Here is a 27,777-nt window from a genome sequence, read left to right as displayed (position 1 = left end):
CACTGTGACCAGGTGTTGCATGCTGTACAACACCGCCATCAGGCGAAATCTACCTATATAAATATACGCCACCAACAAATGCAATAAATAAATAAATAAATAAATATGGCAAAGCCCGAAAGAGGAAGAGGAGGATTATTCAGATGATGGTGGTTCAGACAGGCATGATGGGCAGGCACGAGGGCCTGGTGAACAACAGCATAACAAGGTGGAGGGTTTCACACTGCATGAAGATATAATACACAATTTCTGCAGCTGAGGTGGGTGAGTGCCTCAACAGATATCATCCAATCTCGGTGGGATAGGGAGATTATAACTCAGCAGAATTCGGCGAATTCGAATTTGGTGAATGTATTTAGATGAATTTTGCTGCAAATGTATGTGGGTGAGTAATCGTTATAAAAGAGAAAGGGGGAGCTCAGGGAGGCTGCTGTGGGTTTCCCCCTGCATGTATGGGTGGGCAAAATTAAAAAAGACGAAAACAATTTGACGAAATCGAATTCGACAAAAATAATTAGAGAAAATCGTATAGAGCCAGGTCTGAACCAAAAGAAAGTGTATTGTAACTGGGGGACAGGGGTGAAATACTGCAGGCTGTGGGCCTAATAAAATCACTAGTCTCAAGGTGGGGCTCCATTAGCAGAATGGAGTAATATGTTTGTGACTTTGAAAGGTTTGTAAATGAAGCTTCTCGGGTGAGCGTCAAACTGATTTAATCCTCAGGTAGCTAGCTCATCGCTGAAAAGCAATCCATCTTCTTTACCACGGTGCATTACATTTGCAGTAGCATAATTAATATTAATGACATGTTCTTACAGTATTTTTGAAATCGTTCATCATTGTAATAAGTCTTTTTCCTATATGTGACAAGAGGGAACCTATGTCATCCACGTAGAGGAGAATATGAAGTGTTGTAAGGCTCACCGGTCCAGTAGCATTCTCACTTTGGACATTCCTACAGGTAGATGGAGATTTGAGCAGGTGGGGCCATTTTAGTCCACCTCTCCTTTTGGTGAAACATCAGGAAGGTAGCCTCCATTTGATACAAGCATCCAGATTGAACAGAAAATGCTTGAAAGGTAAATGTACATTTTTGATATTCATTAATTCATTCATGTTGTCATGTTGTTACAGCGCCTTTCACCATATTTATGGTCCAAAAGCCCTCGGAGGGATCGGAGTCCAAAAATGTGGGAGAATTTGGGAGGTGCATTTAAGCCATTAATGCGTGTGTGCATTTAAGCCAATAAAGTTATGCGAGGGTGGCCAAGACCCTGCTAGTCACCCATGTCTAAATGGAGTGTGTATGGGCGCATTGGAGGTATACTATGGACTAAAGGGGGTGTTCTGTTTAAGGAGATAGAGAGTTATGTGGGAAGCTACAGTTCGAAAGGTTGTCATTAAAAGTAGCTTCATTATTATGGCAGAGGTGATGTGCAAAAGTCTTTGTGTTATATGTGAGTGCAGGGTGTGTGGAGTGAGACTGTGTCTTCCCCTAAATTGCAAAGGGAGACATGGGTTAGATGTACAAACAACAATGTCTACTTCCTGGGTTCCAGATATGTGGATGGAGCAGTGCTACGTTTCACAGGTGATCTAAGTGCTTGATGAATGCATAATACTCACCCTCTGAGACGTTCTTAGAGTGAGAGAGTGCCACCCCAAGTTCCTTCTAGTGTGAAAAAAAGTCCCCAATTCATAATTACCCGCTGCGGGTAATGGCCCACCCTCCTGTGCTTTAGATTTACATGTAGTGCCAACCACGAGCGAGGGATCCGAGGTGCCTGATTGTCCTCATATGGAATGATCAGCATGATTTTCCCAAGGTGCATTTTAAGCCTGGTGCATTGCCCACCTTCCAAGCCCATATGAGTACAATACCTGGCACACTGGCAGAAAATGGTACTTACATTTTTAATATATATCAAGGCCACAATCGCATTCTGAGAAAAAATAACAATATGCAGGACACCCACAATATGGCCCTGGCATTACTACGTGACGTTATACGGTCCAGTGCCTCTGATCCAAATTTTGATGATGTAATGATTTCTAATTTCTCAAAAATTATGGTTGAAATTCAAATTCAAAGTAAGGCCATTGAACAAAGATCTTACAAAACAGTCTTTGAAAGAGCTAATTTCCCCCTGACCTCAAGAATCGGCAACGATAAAATGATCCAAATTGCAAAAAGAAATCTGCGCCATGAAATTAAAAGCATTGTGCACCATCATAACTACAGGTTCTCCGAGTTTTCAATCATAGCCTGAATTAAATGCTCGTACAGAAGTTGGCTAAAAACTCATAAAAAAAGAACTGGAGTTGCAGCTACGGCAGAAAATCGCCAGACTGGCATTATCAGGCGACGGCAATGGGATTTGGAAACTGATCGCGAAGAATAGAAAACGTGAATTGACGCTAAATTGTATCAATGAAGACACATGGGCAAAATATATCAAATCAACCCTTGGTCGAGTCGAGTCGAATCCACAAACTCGATCCTACCGATCCCTGTAGTTCCATGGGAATGTAAAGCTTTGGTTTTAGATATCATAACTATCATTGACAGATTAAAATCTTCACGTGCTGCCCGTCCTGATGGCATCTGCAATCTTGTAATTAAAAGAGACCCCCCCATTATGGGGTGCCTCCTTACATGTACTATTCTCACACATTGGCCAAGATGGTATACTTCCTCCATCTTGGAAATCCAGTAACATCTTGACTGTACACAAGAAAGGGGCTTGGGATGATCCATCTAATTTCTGTATGTTAGCTATGCTTTACTCCACCTCCAAAATCTTCACAAAAGTCCTTTTATCTGAGTTGAACATTTGGATCACTGACAATAAGATTCTGCCAGTAAAACAAATAGGCTTCAGAGATACGTCAAGCACCTCACATAACCTGCTCATATTGACCTCTGCCATTGAACAGTCTTGGCAGCGGCGTAACATAGATGTACACTGTACATTTATTGAGTTTTCCGCCGCTTTCGATACTGTCTGTAGGAATCGGTTGTGGCGGCAATTGGATGCTTGGGGGATTCCTCCAGGCCTGCTTCAAATTCTGATGATCCTTCATGCAGACACCACTTTTTGTGTGTGCCTAAACGCAGTGGGTAAACTGTCCAGATCTATGGCTACTCAGTGTGGAGTTAAACAGGGATGCATGATTGCGGCCATCCTATTTAACTTATATTTAGTCGACATGTATGCTGCATTTCATATCCATGCTGCAAACCCTGTAAAAATTGAGAACGTTACTATAGGCTGGCTTGCATATGCAGACAATCTTATACATTTAGATTATGCGCCTGCAGGCCTACAACTGATGTTAAACGCCTTAGTTACTTACTCGGAAGCTAATGGTTTTAAGATTAACAACGCTAAAAGCAAAATTATGGTCTTTACTCAGAAATATCGTCCCAAAAGATTCCTATGTACTTTATCCACTGAACCGCTTGAGCAAGTGTCATCCTATAAATATCCAGGCCTTATAGTTGATGAGAAAATGAAATGGGATTTACATTGGGCTGACTTGAAAAGAAAATGTGTGATATCAGTTAATGCACTAAGTGCATTCATTGGACGTAATAATGGTTATTGTGCATCTGCTGTTCTGTCCGTCTACAATGCTAAGATCTTGACCATGCTGTCGTATGCTGTTGCAATTTGGGGCCAAAAATACAAGAAGCGTATGATTGTTTTTGAAGCAAAACTACTGAGGAGACTATTTCGCCTACCCCAATTCATCAGCGTGGAGTATTGATACCTTGAATTTAACTTAAAGGAAATTTGGAATGTATATTTAGCCCAATGTGTACTGCTTTTTGAACGTTTAATTAAGGCGCAATCAGATACCATTATTGTCCCCTATCTGAAGGCCTTTTTAGGTCGAGAGGACAATATTTCAATAGGAACTATTGCCGCTCAAAAGCGTACTCATGAGAAATGGTTACATGAGGGTAGTAATACATTTCTATCAGGCAATGTAAAACATTGGTTGAAGATCAAATTACGTGAGGTTGAATTCATGGAAAACATGCTTCAGTATGTAGAGTATGACATCCACTAGTGATTATTGCAATGAAAGAATGGTACGAACATCTCCTCCGAGGTATATCACTGCTTATCCAAGTCCGTACGTCTTTCGTACCTATCTCCTAATTAAATTTAATGTGACAGTGGTTCTTTCATCAAAGTGTAGGAACATTCACACTTATTATCCACACACATTTTGTTATTTATGGGGAAATCTAGTTAGTGAAATAGTGTCTCACTTGATTACAGAATGTGAAAGTTTAGATTCACTACACATGAAGTTTTTCAAAGCATATGATAATGCGACTACTATAAATGAAATATCCTCTTTATGGTTGGTTTTTATGCAGGGAAATGATACACATTTAATATATTTTATTGTTCGATTTTATATGTACTTAGTTGAAATTTTTAAATGTCTTGAAAAAGTCTTGAATCCTTTTCCACGGTTTTTATGTGAATTATGTAATTTTTTGTATATGAATTTTATGTCATGTGTTATACAAAGCCTTGTTGCTATGTGTATATCAAATAAATTAAATTGAAATGTTTAATTTAGTGCTTAACAGCATACAGCACCCAGTTTCTATGTGCAGATGAGAGGACTGAGGCAAAAGACAGTGGGCCTCATCACGAGTTGGGTGGTAGCCCTTAAATGCGGCGGTAACGCTATTATTGCTGCATTTAAGGGTCTGCCCAATCTCAGGCTGGCAGCATGCAAATGCGCCTCAAAAATGCAGATTTTCGGTGCAATTACCGCACTGTAAATGTACCAGCGGTAATGTGACGAAAATTCCCCATTAGGTCCATTGCACCCAATGGGGAATGGGGAATTACAGTTACCACCCAATCAGCAGTACTGGTAACGCAAAAAGAGTTGGACGGTATCCCATTCGGGATACCGCCCAACTCGTGGTGTGGCTGCGTGAAGGGATTTGTGCAGGATCACACTCTCGTTCATGGGGGGGAAGTTGGGGCAAGGAGTAGGGTCATGTGGTGCCACAGTCAACAACTTCACCCAAAGACCACAGCTGCTTCATCAAGGGAAACAAAATTGCAGCTTTGGACCTTGTTCCCGCCTCACAAGATGACTTTCTGTAAAAGTAATGCTGCCTGTGCATATTTGACTGTACTATTCTGCTGCTGGCCTGTTGAAGCTTGATAAGAGGGGTCTATCTGATATCCTATCAAATGTATGTCCTTTGAAAATATCCTACTAGAGGTATCTACAACATTTGGTATGTTTTGGACTACAATGCCCATTAGCCTTACCCAGCACAGTCACTGGTGAGGGTTCATGGAAGCTGTTCCTCCAAACATCTGCAAAAATGCAGGTTGCAGTATAAACCCATTGAAAGTGTTTTGGACCCAAGTGATAAACATTGCTTAGCTATTGAAAATTGCATTCTGAGCATTATTAATGGGAGTACTGTCCACCGTGAATATTGCTGAACTTTTCAGAAGTAAAGTCACAATGACCCACTGAGAGGAATGAACACTGTCCCATTGAAAGTACTGTAGCTCTTCTTTTGTTTGCCTTCAATTACACTTTATTCAGAAATAAATAATTTTAGATCATGCAATATAATAAAAGGCCAGATGTATGTTTGTCTGATGCCGTCATGCGCAGTAGGGACTGTCTGCTTCACCTGTTGTCACCGCTAGAGGGAGCTGTTGCCTTAGGAAATGTAAGCTGGTCCTACTGCGTGAATGAAAACTGTATCTTCTATATCCCACTGATAATGTATGTTTGTCTGAGGCAGTCATGCGCAGTAGAGACTGCCTGTTTTGCCTGTTGTCACCACTAGGGGAGCTGTTGCCTTAGGATATATAGTGGTCCTACTGTGTTAATGATAACCTAAAAAATATTTGCTTCTATTAACATGAATCACAATCAGTTACAATCAAATATACAACATAATATATTAACACTGAAAATGTCTCTCCTCACACACTTTGGGCCCTGTACATGGACTTTCACACTAGTATACATATAATGAACAATATAGGCCAAATACAATATAAAAACGCAGATTAGATAAAGTTAAAATACAGCAAAGGCACAATAAAATTAATTAGAAACCATCTAAAAAACTACAAAGTTATGCGATACAATTAAAGAACGCCAAGACCAGAGATTTATAGCAACATTATTTTTCTTCGATAACTTATGATAGTGCCGTAGTGCCAAGTTGCTGCCGGTGAATTAGTTGCTGGTGCAGATCTGTTGTAATGATGTTGTTTCCGAATCCGAGCTAATGTTCTTTGCCTAATGGCTTTTTATATCAGACAATTAAATAGCATATGCATGCTTGATTCTATCCAACCAGGACAGCTACAATTCTGGGATAATTATTCTGCCACCTACCAAGTCACGAAAAAGTCAGAAGACAGTTAAATCATAATCTCGTTAATAAATCATGGTGTCTAAAGTATGGATAATAAGGTGTGTTGGTTAAAAGGAGGATGAGGGAGACTGAGTTGGGGTTGAATGATAGGGCGAGTGAACTGTGTGTGGGGTTGAGCCTGAGCTGGGTTGGGAAAGGAGTGAATAGGGTGAGGGATAGATTTGTGCTGGGTGGGTCTGGACCTTTTCTGGGTGGAAGTGTAAGGTAGACAGATAAATGTTGGACTGGATAGTAAGGTGGCTGAGAAGGTAAGGTTGGGCTGGATAGTAAGGTGGCTGAGAAGGTAAGGTTTGGCTAGATTGAAGGGGTTGGCATAGGTGGGTCAGAGGAAGTAAGGAAATGAGGAGGGTGGGTTTAGGTGGTAGGGAAGTTAAGACTTTGTTGGGTCTGATGATAGGTGATTGTAGATGTGGAATGGGTGGGTGGATGTGGAGTGGAATTGATTAGTTGGTTGGTTGGTTGGTTGGTTGGTTTGGATGATGGTAGGTTGGTGGTAGATGGGTGAGGCTGGGGCTGTAGTGGGTCGTAGGGTTGTAGGTGAAAGAGAGGATGTTAGGCTGAATGGATGAGAGGTGAGATTGAAGATGAGTTGAGAAGTATGTCTGGGGTTAGTTATTGAGAGCAAGTTGGTTGAGTGGTCAGTGTGAGATGGGGCTGGTTGCTAGAGTGTATACAATGAGTGTGACTAAAGCTAAGCTGTGCTGGGCTTTGTAGCATTCGGTAGATGGGTGAGCGGTGGGGCGGGTGTTTGGGTACATGAGAGAAGGGTGTGGCTGAAGTTGTGCTGGCTGGTGTTATGGCCGTGAGTAGGCCCACAAAGAAATGTGACGCATGCAATGAGGCACGGAAACAGAGTTCAAGGTATAACGTCCTTCTTCATTAATCAAGCAACTCGAACTACCCTTGCCCTGCCTTCCGCCCCCTACCAGTCACCTCTTTTCCCAACGTAATTTTCCTTTACCCCGCGCCCTCCTCCCCATACCCATGGAAACATCAACATGACATCTCCCCCCATTTTAAACATTTACCAGGTACTTCACAAAAGGTGATTGTCTGATGGGCCTGGCTAACCCATTTCCTTGATCCATCGGCAAGGCTTTTTCCTCGCCCTCTGGGGACGTGCGTTGACAGGTATTGGGGATCTGCCGCCCTCTTCACTCTCTCTTGAAATCTCTGGATACGAGTTTTGTTGTCTCCGTGGTTTCCTTGATAAGGATCGTCTGATGCATAGTCAATAGGGGCAACAATCCGTCCGCTCAGCCTCCCCGATCTGAAGGACGGAATTTCCTTGAAGTGGGAGGAGTTACGAGTGATAGACCCTTCCGTGCCTTGGGCCGTGATCATGGAGCCCTTTTTCTGAGTGACCAGCAAAGGTTCGTCCTGAAAGGCCGAAGTATGTTTATGAGTTTGTGGCTGTTTTACAGCTACCACATCACCTACACCGATCTTAGGCACTTTGGCTCCTCGGTGATAGTCTGCATAGATCTTCATGCAGGCCTTCACGGCCTCATCTCGCTCCCATATTTCCTTGTCCACTTCGGGAGGGTTGTTGACCTGTCTTGCTTGTGGAATGCTTGTTTGTGTGTTTCACCCGAACATGATTTCCGCAGGGGTCCTCCCTGTGGTGCTATGCGGTGTGCTCCGGTAGTCTCTCATCAGCTGGTTCAATACTTGTTCATAGGGTTGTCCCATGAGCTTGGCTATTTGCAGCACTCTTTTGAGATTGGCCATGAAGTGTTCTATCATGCCATTGGCTTGAGGCCAGATGGGGGTTATCTTCCAATGATGGAACCCCATGTAGTCGGCAAATTGGGTGAATTGGTGTCCGCTGAATGGCGGTCTGTTGTCTGTCTTGAGCACCCGAGGAATCCCGTATGCAGAGAAGATGTAGTCTAAAGCGGGTATGACATGATGAGCAGCTGTCGATGATATCAGTTGCGCATCAGGATATCGAGAATATTCGTCCATCACTGCTAGGACATATATTCCCCCTTCTATGGGCCCAAAGAAATCGGTGGCTGCCACCTCCCATATTCCTTGGGGAAGTTCCGACATGTTCAAAGGTTCTGGGTGTCTGTTGGGCGTGATGAGGCTGCAAATGGGACATGCTTTCAGGGCAGTCTCCAGCATGGAGTCCATATTTGGGAACCAAACCTTCTGACGGAGCATGTGCTTGGTCGATACCATCCCCCTGTGGTTTTCATGAGCTAGGTTGATGATCCTTGTCCTCAGAGACATGGGGATTATCAGTTTGCAGTCCTTCAACAGGAGGTGATTGTCCAACATCGCTAGTTCATCTTTCACCTGTATGAGGTGCTCCACTTCCCCGTGCATTGGGTCTCCGGCCGCTTTCCTCCTCTCCTTGGCTCTTCTCCACATGCCGGACTCAAGTCCCTCACATATGATCTGACAGGCCAGGTCATTCTCGGTTTTGCGCGCTATTATTTTGATGTCAATTGCTTCTGGGTTGGTTTGATGTATCAGGTATCTGAGGTATCTCTGTCTGCCACCGATGGTTCCGGTGCACACCCCTCCCGGGGCCTTCTGGAGAGAAGGTCTGCTGGGTTTTCGCCTTTCCCAGGTCGATGGACGATCTCAAAGGCATAGTCCTGTAGTCTCAGCCCCCATCTGGCAATGCGGCGTGGCATTTTTGCCTGTGGGTTCCCGTAGAGGAACATGAGGGCTTGATGATCTGTGATGACTCGGAATGGCTTGCAATATAAGAAGAGGGGAAAGTGCTCACATGCCGATTGCCATACCACCGCAAGGCCTTCCTTTTCTGCTTGCGAGTAGGCCTGTTCAGTGGCAGAGAGGCTCCTGCTGGCATATGTGATGATGTATTTTTGTGAGGGGTCTCTGGGGTCTACCTGGACCAGTATGGCTCCAAGACCCACGGGGCTTGCGTCTACTGTTAGTTCCGTTTGCCGACTTGGGTCGTAGTACGACATGTTTTCTGCTTTGGCAACCCTTTCTCTGAAAATTTCAAAGGCCCTCTCGCATTCCTCGGTCCATTGAAATGTGGTGTCTTGTCAGGTTAAGAGTCTTAGGGGTTTGCTTATCGAGGCAAAATCCTTGATGTAGCGGGTGCAGTAGCTTGCTAATCCTAGGAATGAGCGCAGCTCTGATACATTCGTTAGGGGTGAGGTTTCGTTTAGTGCAGCCACTTTGTCCGGGTCTGGTGTCATGCCTGTTTCTGAAAAGATATGCCCGATGAACCGCAGTGTGCTTTTACGAAAACTCGTACTTGTCGGGATTCAGTGTTAGGTTCGCATCATCTAGGGCTTTGCATACCTTCATGAGTGCCTATTCGTGTTTGTTGACATTGGTAACGAAGATTAATATATCGTCACTATAGTTGCAGCAGTTCAGTATGTGTGTATGTGTTTGATGACGTTGTGCACTTCGGCCTGAAAGATTTCTGCAGCCGAAGACACACCAAAACTTAGCCTCTTGTACCGAAATAAGCCCAGATGTGTTACAAAAGTGGTAATGTTTCTGCTTTCGGGGCTCAGCAGCAGTTGGTGATATCCCTTTTGTAGGTCAAGCTTGGAGAACACCTTGGCTTCATTCAGCAGGTGGATCATATCTGTGATACGAGGGGCTAGGTGTCTCTCCCTCCTTATGGCCTTGTTGGGGTGCCTCATGTCCACGCACAGTCGTATGGCTTTGGACCCCATCTTGGGGACGGGCACTATGGGCGATACCCAAGTGGTGGGGCCGGTGGCAGGCTCGATGATGTCTTGTTCAAGCAACTTGTGTAGTTTGTCTTCTACTTTTTTTGTATGTTGACTGGGATCCCCTGGGATCCCCCTGTAGTGTTGGGCTATGGGGCGTACCGATTCGTGAGCATGGGGTTTTATTTGTCGGTTCTTTAGTTTGCCAATGCCTCTGAATATGCGTGGATACAAGTTATTTATCATTTCAACTGGGTCAATGTACTTTTGGACCATGATGTTGTATAAAATGTGAATGAGTCCCATGTCTGCGGCTGCCCTGAAGCTTAGGACACAGCCGTTGTCTGTCTCGGTGGCTAACAAGTGTATGGGAATTTTCTTCTTGTGTCCTTTGTATTGGCAGAGGCAGTAGAATTGTCCCAGGCATTTGAGTGGTACCTTGGCGCCGTAGGCATATATGTCTACTGTTGCAGGGTGTAGCTTTGGTTTCTGAGGGAGTCCTTTGAATACGTTTTCACTGACTAAGTTCACTGTGGCCCCCATGTCGATGAGAAACTCGGTTGGTTGCTCATTTAGTTTGAGAATCAGGGTGGGGTTGTGCGCTGTGGTGGTGGGATTGCCTAGTGCATATACATATGCCTTCTTTCTTTGATCGCTTCCTGACAAGCTGGAATCCGAGTCTGTTGGAGATTGATATGATATGATATGGCATTTATAACGCGCCTATACACAAGTGTTTCAAGGCGCGACGAAGCAAGGGAGGGGCACAAAAGGGAGGACGGACAACAATCCTACTAGGCCAGGTGTCATTCAGATCGCGCAAGTGCGTGGGAAGGGGGCAGGGACAGTGCAGTACATGGTAAAAGATGATAACAATAAATAAGTAAACGGCCAGCATGTGGAAAGTGCATGGGTAAGTGTGGGCATCAGGAGTCAAGGGATGGTAGGGGACTGTAGGGATACAGAAACAGTCGCCAAGTGCAGGGGTTGCCAGGTGGGCAGTGCAGGTGTGTGACACTGGCAGGGGAAGGACCTGGGCCCGAGATCAGAGGGTGTCCAGGTAGCCAGTACAGTTCCGGTTACAGCCAGGAAGTCAGCAGAGAAGAGGAGGAGAAAAAGCAGAAGCAAAGAGGAAGGCTTTGAGGTGCTTCCGGAACCGGAGATGGTTCTCCTCAAGTTTAAGGGAGGCAGGGAGACTGTACCAGAGGGAGGCACCAGCCGAAGAAAGAGATCTACCACCAACTCGTTGCTTGGAGAAGCGACTGACCCTGAGGGAATTGGAGGCGGATGAGCAAAGAGCTTGAGAAGGAAGATATTTAGGAAGAGAGAGTTGAAGGTATTGAGGCCCCAGGCCCCAGAAGGCCTTGAGAACAATGCAGAGGGTTTTGAACGTAATCCTCACAGCCACTAGGAGCCAGTGCAGAGATTTCAGTCCTGGAGAGATACGATGCCTGGGCTAGAGGCAAGGACAAGTCTTGCAGTTCTGTTCTGGATACGTTGCAGAGGGCGGAGAGTAGAAGCAGGCAGATTTAGATACAGGCTCTTACAATAGTTCAGCCTAGAGAGAACCAGGGCTGTGGAGATAGTGAGCTTCTGGGGGAAGGAGAGGAAAGGAAAAATACATCTGAGGAGGTGCAGCTGGTAGTGTGACTTCTTAGATACGTCAGAGATGTGAGGCGAGAAGGAGAGTGTGGAGTCGAAGATGACCCCGAGGTTTTTAGCCTTACAGGTGGGAGCGGGAAGAGGGCCAAGAGAGGCTGGCCAGAGGGCTACTGGGAAGGAGGGAGCAGGTGTGCTGATGAGGAGAATCTCAGTCTTACTGGCATTAAGGCAGAGGTCATTGGCGGCACACCACTCCTAGATAGCAGACAGACAGTCAGAGATGAGGGAAGGAGAGGAGGCCGAGGGTAGCCTGAAAGTGAGTTGGGTGTCATCCGCATAGCACTGAAAGTTGGGGCAGAGAGCGGCGATGCGGTGGGCCAGGAGTGCCAGGTATTGGTTGATCAGCCAGGGAGAGAGGTTATATCCCTGGGCAACACCACAGGTAGAGAAAAAGATAGCAGAGAGGAAGGACCTAAGTTGGTGCTGGGAGGGTCGGTCGGAGAGGAAAGAAGTCAGCCACGCCTGAGCCTGCCCAGTGATACCCAGGTTATCACGGAGACGATTGAGCAGGATGGCATGGTTGACAGTGTCAAAGGCAGAAGAGAGCTCAAGCAAGATGAATATGCAAGGGGTGTTAGACTCAAGGTTGGAGAGCAGGTCTTCACGGATGTTCAGGAGAGCAGTTTCCATGCTTCTGGCAGCTCTGGAGCCAGACTGATGGTCATGAAGGCAACCAACAGATTCAGTTTGGAGATTAAGCTGGGAGATGGCCAGTTTCTCCTGGAGCTTGCCCAGGAAGGGAGTGATAGCGATTGGGTGATAGTTATCCTGGCAGGAGGGGTCAGCAGAGGCTTTCTTAAGAAGAGAGTGCACAAGGGAGTGCTTCAGGGGGGATGGGAAGACTCCAGTGGCTAAGTAGTGATTGCAGAAATCAGCACAGGCAGGAGCCAGGGAGCCAATGTGGTCCTTGATAGTTTTGGAGGAACAGGGGTGAACCTGTTTCAACAAGACTTTCATAGATCAGACTTGTCTAGAAACCTCATCAGCGGCGAACAGGGGAAAGGCAGGTAAGGAGGGAGGAGAGGTGGCTGCAGAAGGGCCAGAGGAAGAGCAGGGAGTAGGGTGAGGGAGGGGATAGGAGGAGAGTGAGGACAGGATGTCCTGAGTTGTAGAGATGAAGTGAGAAGCCAGTGCTGTGCAGAGGGCCTGGGAAGGGACAGGAGAGGTAGAGACTGCGGCAGGATTGGCCAGTTCCTTGCAGATTTTTAAGAGTTCAGCTGAGCTGTTAGATGCCGCAGAGACGCAGGCTTGGATATGAGCTCTCTTCTTGATTAGGACAGAGAGCCGACATTCCCTTTTGAGCAGGTGACAGGCCAGTTTGTCAGAGGATGTAAATGAAGCATGCCATTTCATCTCGGCCACCCTGCTCTTGCGTTTTAGAGTGACGAGGTCTGAGTCGTAACAGGAGTTGCACTTGGCTTTTGGCTTCAGGTGGAATCTCATGACAGGGGCAAGGATATCAAGAGTATCGAATATAGCATAGTGGAGCGTTGAGAGGGCTTTGTCAGGGTGAGAGTCCCCCTGAGTCCCTTTCTCGTTGTTCCGGGTTGGGCTGATTCGATTGGCCTTAAGGGCTTGCGCTAGGGTGAGGGCCTGATGGTGCATTCCTTCTTGCTTTGTGTCAAGGTGGTGTGTCTCTGGCTCGGTCCCTCCCTTTGTCCCGGAATAGTTTACAGACTGATTTGAAGTGACCCTCTTCGCCACAGGTGGCACATCGTTGGCCAATCGCCGGGCATGTGCCGTCATGAGGATATTCAAATCCGCACTTGTAGCAGAACAATTCCTCTGTCTTTCTCTCCAGTTGGAGGCGATGAATGTTCTCACCTGGTGCGGTGTTGCCAAAGCACTCCACCTGCGAGTATATGACCCTTTCAACTCCGACTAGGGCTAGTATCTCTTCAAGGGTGCAGGATTTTTGCAGTAGCTTTCTCCTTAATGTATGTGACTCACACCCTGCTATAATTTGGGATTGTAGGGCCTCAGTGTTGGAGTAGTTGGAAAAATCAGTGTTTCATTTTTGTTCGTAGGCGCATGACATACGCGTCCATAGTCTCACCTTTAATTTGCTTGGTGCTGTGGAAGTGGTGTCTTTCATAGTCCACATTTGTTTTTGGGGTGAAATAGGCTGCCAGCGCATCTTTTAGGTCTTGAATGGAGTCGATTGAGTCAGGGGGCATTTCATCAATGATGTCACGAATGGCGTAGCCCACAGCGAGCTTCAACAGACATATCTGACATGCATCTGCGACCGGCCCGGTGGCCCCCATGTATAGGTCAAAGGCCCTCATTACAACCCAGGCGGTAAGTATCCAACATTACCGGCATGGCGTAATTAGCGTTAACGCCTTGGTCCGATGCCGTAAAGTGCGGCACATTACGACCCATCGTGCACGAGCATTACGCCATGCCGGTAATGTAAACTACGCCATGGCGTAAATGACCCCAAAACGGCCCTTACCGGCATCGTACGCCGCGCAAGGTGCACTACCGCCACCCATCATTGCGGTGACCGTAATTAGCGGTCACCGTAATTAGCGGTCAACGTAAATAAGCGGAACCAGAAGTAGCGTCATCGCGGCGGAACGGGAAAGAGCACGGCGGCCATCTTTGAAAACACAATCCATTGCCATCCTACCCAACCACACCACATTTGACCCACAGACCTTGTAAAAACCAACACCCACCCATTTCCCCACCTAAACATGCCCAAAGTTCTGAAGAAAGCCTGCGATCGGCAGCGGCAGGACCGCTTCAGTCAGGAAGAACTAACGATGTTGGCAGAAACGCTGCAGGAAAAGGCGGACATCATCTTCTCGCCAGAAATGACAAGAGCAGAAGAAATATGGGAACTTGTGGCACAACGGGTCAGTGCCTTAGGTACCACCCCTCAGTGCCTTAGGTACCACCCCATGCACCTCCAAACAGTGCCGCAAAAGGTGGGATGACCTCTGGCTCCGAGTAAGGAGCATACTGTCAGCCAATCGAAACCTGGCCCTGGCAACTGGCGGGGGAGCAGACTCCCCAATCAAGATGCAGCCATGGGAGGAGATTTGTGCCTCGACAATTGGCATAGAGTGCATTGAGGGCGTTGGTGGAATGGAGAGAGGAGCCCCGACATCAGGAGACACAGGTAGGTGCCTCCAATTCAGCCATGCAAAACACCCTGAATTACACTTACATGGGAATCACAATGTCGCCCCATATGGGAAACACAACACATCAGCAGGAGACCCACACCCTGCACACATGCAGCATGCACACTCCACAGTAGACACACACATTTCTGCATGCTCAACCCACCCAAAAGGGAGACAACCTGTATGTCACAGCCTACAAAGTCCACCATCTAACCTTCAAAACCATGGCAATCTTCATGCTTGCTCAATGTTCGCTGACCCATCAATAACACATTCCCTCCTCTGCTCCACCACAGGCTCACAATCGGACACCTGCAGGGACGAGAGTGGCACCACCCCAGCCAAGAAGCCCAGGACAGAGGGAAGAGCACAACAACCTCTAAGGCCTGTTGAGAGCCTGCTCACCCCCTCACTCCACTATTCCTCATCGTGGGGCGAGGGCAGGAGCCCCCCCAGCACCCCAGCCCAGCAGAGGAACCAAGAGGAGAGGAACACGGACAGGGCCTGCCTGACCCTGTCCCCACACGCCGCCTGACTCGCGCATGCCGGGCGCAGCGCGGGCTGAAACCGAGGCGGAGCCTCGTTATCATCAGCTGTAACCGCCGGCAGGCGGATCACGCCGGCGGCCAGCTCAAAGGCCACTCTAAGGCCTGTTGAGAGCCTGCTCACCCCCTCACTCCACTATTCCTCATCGTGGGGCGAGGGCAGGAGCCCCCCCAGCACCCCAGCCCAGCAGAGGAACCAAGAGGAGAGGAACACGGACAGGGCCTGCCTGACCCTGTCCCCACACGCCGCCTGACTCGCGCATGCCGGGCGCAGCGCGGGCTGAAACCGAGGCGGAGCCTCGTTATCATCAGCTGTAACCGCCGGCAGGCGGATCACGCCGGCGGCCAGCTCAAAGGCCACTCTAAGGCCTGTTGAGAGCCTGCTCACCCCCTCACTCCACTATTCCTCATCGTGGGGCGAGGGCAGGAGCCCCCCCAGCACCCCAGCCCAGCAGAGGAACCAAGAGGAGAGGAACACGGACAGGGCCTGCCTGACCCTGTCCCCACACGCCGCCTGACTCGCGCATGCCGGGCGCAGCGCGGGCTGAAACCGAGGCGGAGCCTCGTTATCATCAGCTGTAACCGCCGGCAGGCGGATCACGCCGGCGGCCAGCTCAAAGGCCTGTTGAGAGCCTGTTTGGAGCATCAGGAGCCAGGGGCCACGGACCCTAATCTTATGTGAGTAGTAGGAATACCCTTAGTCTATACCATTGTGCTTTCTGGTATGTCCTCTGCTACTCCGTACCCATAAACATTTGAACTCGGTTCTTTAACTGTTTGCTACATACGCTCATGCTTCCAACTCCGCCACCTCTATGCATTACTGCTGCCACCTCTTTAATAGTACAGGCATTTTAGCACCTAGGCGCCCGGTCCCCACTCGCATTGTGTTGTGCCCTAAGGTCGCCTAGACCCCACCTGCATTGTGTTGTGCCTTATGGTCGCCTAGACCCCACTCGCATTGTGTTGTGCCCTAAGGTCGCCTAGACCCCACCTGCATTGTGTTGTGCCTTATGGTCGCCTAGACCCCACCTGCATTGTGTTGTGCCCTAAGGTCGCCTAGACCCCACCTGCATTGTGTTGTGCCTTATGGTCGCCTAGACCCCACCTGCATTGTGTTGTGCCCTAAGGTCGCCTAGACCCCACCTGCATTGTGTTGTGCCTTATGGTCGCCTAGACCCCACCTGCATTGTGTTGTGCCCTAAGGTCGCCTAGACCCCACCTGCATTGTGTTGTGCCCTAAGGTCGCCTAGACCCCACCTGCATTGTGTTGTGCCTTATGGTCGCCTAGACCCCACCTGCATTGTGTTGTGCCCTAAGGTCGCCTAGACCCCACCTGCATTGTGTTGTGCCCTAAGGTCGCCTAGACCCCACTTGCATTGTGTTGTGCCTTATGGTCGCCTAGACCCCACCTGCATTGTGTTGTGCCCTAAGGTCGCCTAGACCTCATTCGCATTGTGCTGCGCCCCACCTATACCGCCAATGCCCCTTACACACCACCCCTCTGCACATCACCTCAGCCCTAGCATGTTACCCTACCTGACTGCGATCATGTTCCCTTTCTGTGTCATGCAAAGTAACATACCCTGCACTGGCAACAGTTACCTAGCCCATAATAATGGTTTAGTCAGACCCGCCTGCCTAAGACACCACCCGATCACCTGCCCTACACCATTCCTGCCCACTACACCAGCCTTCCCCCCGGATACCAAGTCCGCCCATCCCACCCATAGACATGCACACGCTCTGCATGTCGCAGCAAATACTCACCTAGCTGTCCATAAGCAGAACCCCATCAACATGAGAGCATCATGCCATACCATCGACCACAACACCTCCACATTAACTAACCCAACTAACTCCCGTAACACTACCCTCATTCCCTCCGATCGGAACTCTAGACTTGGCGCCAGAACCCACCACAGACCCAGCAAAGGCCCAGCAAATCCACCCACTCCTTGGAACCCATGCACATTAAAAGACAGAAACCTGAGACTCGGCTCTCGGTTCATAACCCCTAAAACACTCGCCAAAAAACACTCCTCTCATCCCGCACACAGTCAAGCAAACTCCACTCAAACTTTGAACATCACCCAATCAGCCTCCTTGAGTACATCTGAACAACCACTAATCAAGGGCGCCCTTGTCAATGCCCGCTCCCTGGTCGCCCATGCGCTAGATATCGCAGACTTCATCTCTGTCAACAATCTACACTTCCTGGCTATCACGGAAACTTGGCTGCACCAAGCAGCAGGCCCAGCCTTATCCCTCGCCATCCCAGAAGGTTATTCAATACTAAGGAAAGACCGGGACACAGGCAAAGGAGGAGGAGTAGCCTTCATCGCTAAAACATCCCTTGGACTTAGATTAATCCCGCCGCCTAGCTTCCGATCTGCAGAACTTCTGTCAGCTAAGCTCCAACTCTCTAAATTAACAAGGGGGTCCTGGGAGTCCCTCTGCCAGACATTAGTCCTGGTTACGAGAGACTTACCCAGAGTCTTTAGCTCACTTTCTTTCACAGAGAAGAAATATCCCAAACATATCAGTCTTTGTCCTGCCCTGGGGCAGTCCAGCACCGAAATGCAAGGCAATTCTCCTCTGAACAAGAGTACCAACAGAAACCCCAGACACGTGTTTCGGTCTGGTTGGACTCTCTGCCACACAAACCATACTATTACACCTCCTTTACAGACCTCCAGGCCCCATCACCACATTTGAGGAAGAGATATCTGACCTCTTGACCACCAACACCAAAACAGGATCTCAAATTATCCTTCTTGGCGACCTCAACCTCGGTCTCGGCGACCCAAACAATACCAATGCGCTCTCCCTGGAAAGCACCATCTCCCAACTAGGGTTCAAGCTCAGAATCACAGACCCTACCCACAACAAAGGCAGGACCCTGGACTGGCTAGCGGATCTCAACTGCTCTACGACCATTACAAAAAACGAGCAAACTGCTTGGTCTGACCACCACGCCATCTCCTTCTCCATTCAAGGGAAATCACAACCAAACTTTCCAACCCCTACCATCCCCCAAACCCTCACCAGAAACAACCGCAACATTACTTTACAAAACCTCTGCCCACTTATAGACAATATCTGTACCCCTACAAACTACGCCAACCTAGATGCAGAGAAACTCGCTGACCTCTACAACAAAACGTTAGAATCAGCAATAGACACCATCGCCCCACTCAAACTCACCAAAGCCAAACCGGCAGCCCATATGAACAAATGGTTCACACCAGAGCTAAAAATCCTCCGAAACTCCAAACGAGCCGCAGAAGCCACCTGGAGAAAAACGCCCAACCTTTCCAACAAAACTCAACTCTCGATAGCAGCCACCACCTACAAAACTGCTATCCTTAAGGCCAAAAAAGAGACATACGATAACAGAATTGAGAACGCCAAATCTAAAACAAAAGAGCTCTTCAATATCCTTAGGGAACTCGAATCCCCCCCCACTCTGGCTGAAACCTGCGTGAAAGATGCAGACTGGTGTGAGAGGATTCAAAAAGCCCTTGCAGACAAAATCACCATGTTACAATCCAAAATCGAACAGAAAAAGCTCAGCCTATCCAAAAAAACAAACCGCCCTCCGCCCACCACCCCCAAAACACCTACCTGCCCCCCCTTCTCCTTCTCACCAGTTTCCACTAAAGAAGTAGAAAGCATCATTAAGGGCCTCAAGCCCTCTAGATGCCAAGGGGACTCATGCCCAGCCCCCATCATCCAAGAAGGCGCCAACACTCTGGCCCCCTTCATAACAGCCCTCATCAATGCATCCTTCAAATCAAGCTCAGTGCCCAGTAGCCTCAAGGAGGCCTGGGTCATGCCACTTCTAAAAAAACCTAATCTAGACCCCAATAACCCAACTAATTACAGGCCAATCACCACCGTTCCCTACATCCTGAAGATCCTAGACAGAGTGGCCTACCTGCAAATACAGAAGCACCTGGAAGACAACAATCTCCTGGGTCTCAGACAATCCGGCTTCAGGCCAAGGCATGGAACAGAGTCAGCCCTACTGGACCTAAAAATCCAGATGGACGAGGCAAAGGACAAGGGTAATCTAGCCATTCTCCTACTGCTAGATCTATCAGCTGCCTTCGACCTCGTCGACCATCAGATCCTCACAGAACATCTGAGGACCTCAGCGGCCTTCTCTAACCAGGCGACTGCCTGGATCCAGTCCTTCCTAACCAACCGAACCACCCGGGTCTTCTCCCCAGGGGCATCAGCACTCCCTGTCCCCATCACCTGCGGCGTTCCTCAAGGCTCGTGCGTCTCGCCGACTCTATACAATATCTTCACAAAGCTATTGTTTGACCGCCTAGATAATCTAGGTGTCACTTACACAAACTATGCTGACGATACCCAGGTTCTCATCACCCTATCAGGGTGCTATGACGAGGACTCCACCAAAATCAACAACCTTTATTTAGAGATCCAAGCCTGGATGGCAGAGCACGGCCTATGCCTCAACGATGAGAAAACTGAGCTCCTCATTGTCGGCTCCCAACCGCGGCTAAACAAACTAGACCCCCGTTACGCGTCCATCAACATTGACGGTAACCTAATCACAGTAGCCAAAGAAATTAAAACCCTTGGGGTTTATCTAGACTCCACTCTCTCACTCAAAAGACAGGTGAACGCAACTGCCTCTTCAACAGCTTACACCAATAAGCTCATCAACGCCTGCAAACCTTTCCTATCACCCTCTAGCTGCATTACACTAGCCAGAGCGTTAGTGCTCTCAAAAATTGACTACTGCAACACCCTCTTTCTTGGCTCATCAGAACACAACCTGAACAAACTACAGGTACTGCAAAATAATGCCATCAGAGCAGCCCGCAGTATCCCACGAAACGCCCACATCTCCAGCTTCAGACAAGATGCTCACTGGCTCCCAGTACGAGACAGAATCTCCCTCAGATCCCTCGTCATCGTCCATAAATGCCGCTCTAACGACGCACCCAAATACCTGGCAGACAAGTTCCACAATCACACCTCAACTAGACCAACTAGAACACCATACGCACACTGCCTCTCCGTTCCCAAATTCTCTCTAAAAAAAGCAGGCGGCGCCAGCTTCCCGGTCCTAGCTGCCAAACTATGGAACGCTTTGCCACCACACCTTAGAGCAGAACCCTCATTTTGGACTTTTAGAGCCAAAACAAAAACATGGCTTTCCAACAAAAACGCCGCTTAATGCACTTCCTCTCTGCTTGCCTCTGTTGACCACCTGTAACCCGGTCTACTACACCGTTGTTGTTTTATCACAATCTGTACTGTATATTTTTGCCATGCTGCAACTGTTTTTAAGTCTCCGGCGCCCAGCTACCCCAGGGTTCGGTGCGCGGTACAAATAAATAAACTAAACTAAACTAAACAACCCACCACCTCTGCTGGACCCAAGCCCAAACCACACCAGGCCAAAATCCCTGTCGAAAGACAGCCCAGGGCAGCAATGACCCCCGACGAAAGTGCCATGATAGCACCCACGGGAGACACACAACAACTGCTGCCCACTGAGGGCAATGTGTCTGCGGGGAGCAATACCATTGGGGAGACTACTGCCATCGCTGCATGCTCCGACAGCGACGTGGGGAATATGGAGGATGACACTGAAGGTTCCCCCAACGCCCACCTTCACTCCCCACACCTGTCCCCATGTAGCCTGCACGGAGACGACACACAGGGGCTAGCCCTTGGAGAGACATGGCCAGCCACTCCCAGCACAGTGGGAGTCGGGGAGGAGGGGAGTAGTCCAATTGGGCCGCCAATTGCAACCTCCATTGCCTCTGATTTCCAGCAATCGCTGGACGAAATATCAACGAGGCAACAACAATTGTCCTCACTACTGACACAGCATGTTGCTGATTGTGGAGGCGCAAGTAAAGGCATGGAGAGATGTGCTGAGAACATCAAGGCAGCCATCCAATCAGCAAGCAAGGACATTTGTGCAGAACTAGCCGCGGTGCGGAACATGATAAGTGAACTCATACAGACAATCATGGACACACGGCGTAGCGAGCAGGCCAGTACCTCCTCCGCAGCAAGTTCTGCGCCAACCAGCCCAGTCCGCAGGTCATCCAGGAACCTGAGGAGCACAGGCAGGGGGGCCCCAGGTGCCGGGAGAGGGGGCTGCCAATAATGGCCGTCCAGTGCACCAATGGAACATTACCCAGGTCACCGTCACACCTTTGCAGGGAGTTCAGGGGGGAGGGGGAGGGGGGATTGGGTGTGTTGGGGAGTTCAGGGGGAGGGGGAGGGGGGATAGGGTGTGTTGGGGAGTTCAGGGGGGAGGGGAAGGGGGGATAGGGTGTGTTGGGGAGTTCAGGGGGGAGGGGGAGGGGAGATAGGGTGTGTTGGGGAGTTCAGGGGAGAGAAGGAGGGGGGATAGGATGTGTTGGGGAGTTCATGGGGGAGGGGGAGGGGGGATAGGGTGTTTCTGACCTATGCACATTGATAATACACTTTTTTGATTTGCACAAATCAAATGTTTGGACATTGCTCATTGTGTATGTGTGCTTTATTGGTGTACAGTCCACAGTGTGCATGTCCCAGACACACACAGTGCCCCAAGTGCCGTCTCCATGTTACACACACCAGCCGTGTGTGCTAGAAGCATTGGTCAATGATATTCTGACGCATTTCACGGCCCTCCTGTGCATCGCTGCCTCCTTGAGGTGCTGCCCCATCCCCACCCTCATCATCCTCATCGTCAGGTGGTTGCAGTTCTGCGTCAGGGGGCAGTGGAACATTCCGTCTGACACACATATTGTGTAGCATCACACATGCCATGACAATCTTTGCAACCTTCTCATGGCAGTACAGGAGTGCCCCGCCAGACCTGCTGAGGCAGCGAAACCGTGCCTTCAGTAGGCCAAATGCCTGCTCAATCACCACACGGGTACGTGCATGGGCACGGTTGAAGTCCGCCTCATGCTGGTTCTGTGGGTTCCGAACTGGTGTAAGGAGCCACCTCTTCAGGGGATAGCCAGCATCACCTGTATGTAGGAAACAATGTATGTGTCAGTCATTACATCTAATTCCCAACATGACGTGCCAGCATGCACATTGAACTGTTACTTTGGACCACTTTCAGTTGCGCTGATGGATTCACGCTATGCAAACGGTATATGTCCATGGCTCTCCTGGACAGTTTTGCATGCCAACAAACCATGTATGCAGGGTGGTCGAGTGACTTGTGAGTGCCCATCCACTGTGTCCGTCCATGCCGTATGTTCAGGTGACCTGGCACGTGTCCTGTGATGTCAATGCTCACATGATTGCTACATTGCTGTCTGCATCATTATGACCCCAGTGAACTATCTGGATGTTGATAGGGACATTTAGTGGGCCTTGCTGTCTGTGCTGTGGCGTTGTGGTGTTTCTGTCCGTCATGTGCCTCCTTTGTGCGCTGTCATGTGGGACACGCCTTTCAGTAGATGGTGTATAGTGACATGCATTTCGTTGGAGTCAATGGTCCAAATTGGTACAATGCACTTGCAGATGGTTGTGTCATGGTTGGAACACACCTTCTTTGACATGGTGGGGCTGCTTCGGTCAGGCATAATGTCTACAGGTGTGAAATTACGTTAGTGCTGCTTTAGGGTATGATCGTCTCTGCTAGTCACAGCCAGGTGGAGTATGCATCACCCCCCCCTTTCTGCCAGGTGGAGTATGCATCATCCCCCCTTTCTGCCAGGTGGAGTATGCATCACCCCCCCCTTTCTGCCAGGTGGAGCATGCATCCCCCCCCCCTTTCTGCCAGGTGGAGTATGCATCATCCCCCCCCCCTTTCTGACAGGTGGAGTATGCATCATCCCCCCCCTTTCTGCCAGGTTGAGTATGCATCATCCCCCCCTTTCTGTCAGGTGGAGTATGCATCACCCCCCCCCCCTTTCTGCCAGGTGGAGTATGCATCATCCCCCCCCCTTTCTGCCAGGTGGAGTATGCATCATCCCCCCCCCCATTCTGGCAGGTGGAGTATGCATCATCCCACCCCGCCTTTCTGCCAGGTGGAGTATGCATCATCCCCCCCCTTTCTGCCATACCAAGGTCATGACGTGAGACTCACCGAGTAGCCAGGATCTTGGGCCTGCATGTCGCTCCATGTAGCGTGGTATTGTGGAGTTCCTCAGGACCATTGAATCATGGGTTGATCCGGGGAATGAATCGGGCACAACAATGTGTGAGGATCCTGTTGGAGTCACAGACCATCTGCACGTTGATTGAGTGAAATTGTTTACGGTTGCGGTACGGTACCTCCATGGCATGTGGGACCACCAATTCCACATGGGTGCAGTCGATGGCACCAATGCAACCAGGTATGCCGGCTAGGGCATGGAAACCCACTTTGGTGTTTGCAATCTCCTGGGCAGACCGTGGTAATGAGATGTGGTCGTCTGTGTGCTTGAGGAGGGCATCGAGCACTTGGATCAGTGTACGTGAGAATAATGGTTGTGAAATACCATGCAAGTGCCCCACTGTGTGCTGGTAGGTGCCTGTGGCCAGGAAGTGGAGTACAGACACTACCTTCAGTAGGGGTGGGATGGCAGTTGGTGTTTCTATCTTGCTGACAATGTCGTTGTGCGTCATGTCCACCATGGCGGTGATGGTGTCCCGGTCCAGACGGTACAGGGTGTGGATCTGCTCAGCAGTGAGGTTGAATGGACTGGCTCTGATGCGTGGGATTGTGGGCTGCCTGCGTGGTGGTACTGGCTGTGCTGGTTGGCCTTGCTGGGCCTGCCTTGCCCTCCTTCTCCTCCTGCGTCTTCTCTGTGCAGCCTGTTGTTGTTGTTGTTGTTGTTGTTGTTGTTGTTGTTGTTGTAGCACTTGCATTGCTATCAGGTCCTCCAGCCCCAACATTGCTAGTCCTATTGGTATCATTGTGGAGTGTGACTGGGTCTGGGAAGGGGTTGGGTGTGCTCTTTTTGTACTTCCTGAGTCTGTATTGCCTCCACCTGTGCTGATTCTGTGCACCTGTGGAAGCTGGATTCACTGCACAAGACCCTTTAAGGTTGGTTCGCGATGGCGTAATTAACGGCATGGCGGTAAGGTACTTAACGGGCTGGGTGATGGCGTTAGGTGCATGTCCGCTTGGGTCGGCATTCGCGTACCTTTCCGCAATGCCGGTAATTACGGTGTGGGGGGTCGCGTGCGCGCGTCCTTGGTGCAGTTAGCGGCAGCGTTAACTACGATGCCGCTAATCGCATCGTAGTTAGCGGTCACGGGTCTTAATCGGACCTAGCGGAAAACGATGACGGTAATCCTTTACCATGCATATACCTACCCCAGCGTCCATTCCGTAGATTATTGATGGCACTACCTTTTGTTTGTAGAATTGGATCGCTGGGAGAAGCGAAAATTTACCATATTTTCGATCTACTAATTTCATTTGGGTTGTCAGGCTTTTGATCTTTAACCATAGTGCTGAGTGGGTCGCATTTTCTGACCTTTTTGACTCATATCATAATTCCCAAATATTTTATAGTAGACACGGTTTCGACTTTTGTGTTGTTCAAATACCAATGGCCTTGAGCTGTGGTTGCTTGACGGATTTTCCCCATCGTCAATATTTTTGACTTATGAATGTTTATCTCCAAGTCGTTTTCACTGATATAATTGGCCAAGTTCGTAAGCTGGGGTTGGAGATCAATTTGGGTTTGATCCATAAGGATCAGATCGTCAGCATATAACAGTCTGGATATTGCTGTGTTACTCACTTTGGGCGGGAAAGCTCTGATCGCTGGTTGTGTATGCTGAAAGTCTCCCATATAGGCGATAAATAGAGCCGGGGCGAGCGGACAGACCTGTTTTACGCCACGCTCTGATGGAAATTGTTCTGATAACATCCCTTGCTGATTTAGGTGTACTCTAAGTCTGGTGTCCGTATGTAAAGCAATCACCGGGCCTAAGATCTTTGCCGGACAATTCCACGTTGTTAGTTTCGCCCACATCTTTTGACGGTTTATCTTGTCAAATGCTTGTGTTAAGTCAATAAACGCAATGTGAACTGTTGGAGCACCGTTCTTTACATTTTCCTTTATGATGTTCAGAATAAGGATGTTGATACTGGTGCTTGCTTTCTTGACAAAGCCCGTTTGAAATTTGTCTAAACATGGCGCCAGTCTCGCCCAATTGTGGAATGTAGTTAATAAAAGAGTAGCAAAGATCTTTCCCATGATGTCAAGGAGGGCGATGGGGCGGTAATTTGCTGGACTTTCTCTATTTCCCTTTTTAAAAATAGGTACTATTGTCGCCTCAGTCCATTACATTGCTTGAAAATTTTTGTAATTAGGGAGGCCCATTCCTCTGGATGTTGCTTAAGGTCTACGTTAGTTAGACCGTCGGGGCCAGGTGCCCTAGAAGTTTTAAATTTCAAGATTGTCGCCAAGATTTCATCATGGTCCGCCAGATCTTCCCAAGACGATGGGATACAACATAGAGAGTTTCTAGAAGTTTCCGAAACAGGGGCGAATTGGACTGAAAAGAAGGTTATCCACGCCTGCTCTGATACGGCATTCACGAGTTGGTTGTTTGTTTCGTCATTTTTATCTTTGATCAGGGTCCAGAATTCTCTTGGATTTTTCGTTGCTAATGTCTTCAACATTTGCTCTGAGTCGTTCTGGTACATTGCTGATTTATGCTGTCTCAACCAAGATTTATATGATATTGTCGCCGCTTTAGCAGAATCCATTAGTTCCTGGTTTTTGGTAACTTTTCGCCAAGCGGTTCAATTTGCGCATTTGTTTACGCTTCAAAACCAGCTCGACATCGTACACATGTACCCCTTTTCTTTTTGGACGGCTGCACCGACCTTTTTCTTTCATATAGGGCAGTAGCAAGGGCATATAGTTTGGTCTATTCATTTGATCCGTGGAAGTTGTACTGAATACATCAACTTTCTTGATAATTTCCTTGATTTGAGACGACTTTCGTGTTACTTCTACGTCAAATGGATATACTTGTTTAGTAGTTGGAGCGGATTCAAAGGTCATTACTAAAGGATTGTGATCACTAAATTGAGTTCTGTATACCTCGAAAGAGTCAGCAAACGGAAGAAAAGAGTAAGAAGTGTAAATGTGGTCCAAAGTTGCTGACGTTTCGGCTCGTTCCCAAGTTGGAATTCGGGGGAGATGGCCTCGAGCTAATGCAACATTGTAAAATTTTCTCGAATCCATAAAGTCTGACCACAGCCCACCTCTCACAGCAGAGGGGCAGAGATAGGACGTAGCAGGAAATTGGTCGACTCTGGCGTTCAAATCGCCGCAGATTATAATGCAGTCTGTTGCCTCTTCAAAAAGGAATTTATCTATGGTTTCCGCGATGTTATCACAGAATTCAATGTTGCTTATTCTCTGCGGATTCCAATAGACATTGATGATTGCAAGATTCGATTTCGTTTTACTGCTCAATGATGTTTCTATGTGGAGCCATTCAGCTAATAGAGCTAACATACCATACGATTCAGCCACTTTCTTTCTAATAGTAATTGCCGATCCAATTTTGACTGCCGTTAGGAGACCTGAAGAAGGTCTTCCAAATAGACCTTTTACTGCTGGTGATATGTATGTATCATATCCATCAAGCACTGGTAGTTCCGTAAGCCATGTCTCCTGAAGACAGATTATGTCGAAGCAGCTTAAGTCGAAGGCGTCTGGCTTGGTCAGGTGATCGTGACCCCTCGTGTTCCAAGAACACATAAAGCTCTTTTTTTTGCAGGAGCATTCCAATGGTAGAGGAGCGGTTGATGTCGCTGGATCTTTTAGTTGTTAATTTTGTGCATTTGGATTTAGCACCTTTCTTAACCATCTCCAGGGCCCCGACGGTTCACGTTTTTTGTTATGAACCCACTCAGCACTTTCATCCGTGCCCTCTGGACGCCTGTGATTGTTCCCCCGTCTGTTGTTTGAGCTCCAATTTTCTTCATGTTGCACTTTTCGGTAGTTTGTATTGTTGTTAGACGAATGGAGTCTCGATCTAAATCTCCCCCTGCCAGCTTCGGGTTTTTCCCTGAAAGCGACTCTTCTGTTGCCTACTGACCGATCTGCAGTATTTGGCTGCTTTGCCGTCGCGTTACTTACGCGTGGGACAATCTTATCCCGTAATTCTGACGTTGTAATTTCATCCAGCAAAAAGCCCATTTGATTTAAGGCCAAGGTTACGTCATCTTTGCACGTTAGGACCAGAGGATTTTTCACATGAAGGTAGGATTTCACCTTCCCACCTCTGTGATAAGGTTCAACTAATGCCAAATCCCCAGTTTTTACAAATTTTAGTGCTGGTATGCTATT

This window comes from Ambystoma mexicanum, chromosome 5p (assembly GCF_040938575.1).
Source record: "Ambystoma mexicanum isolate Mex_15411 chromosome 5p, UKY_AmexF1_1, whole genome shotgun sequence".
Classification (NCBI taxonomy): domain Eukaryota; kingdom Metazoa; phylum Chordata; class Amphibia; order Caudata; family Ambystomatidae; genus Ambystoma; species Ambystoma mexicanum.
Note: the sequence above shows the minus strand (reverse complement) of the source record.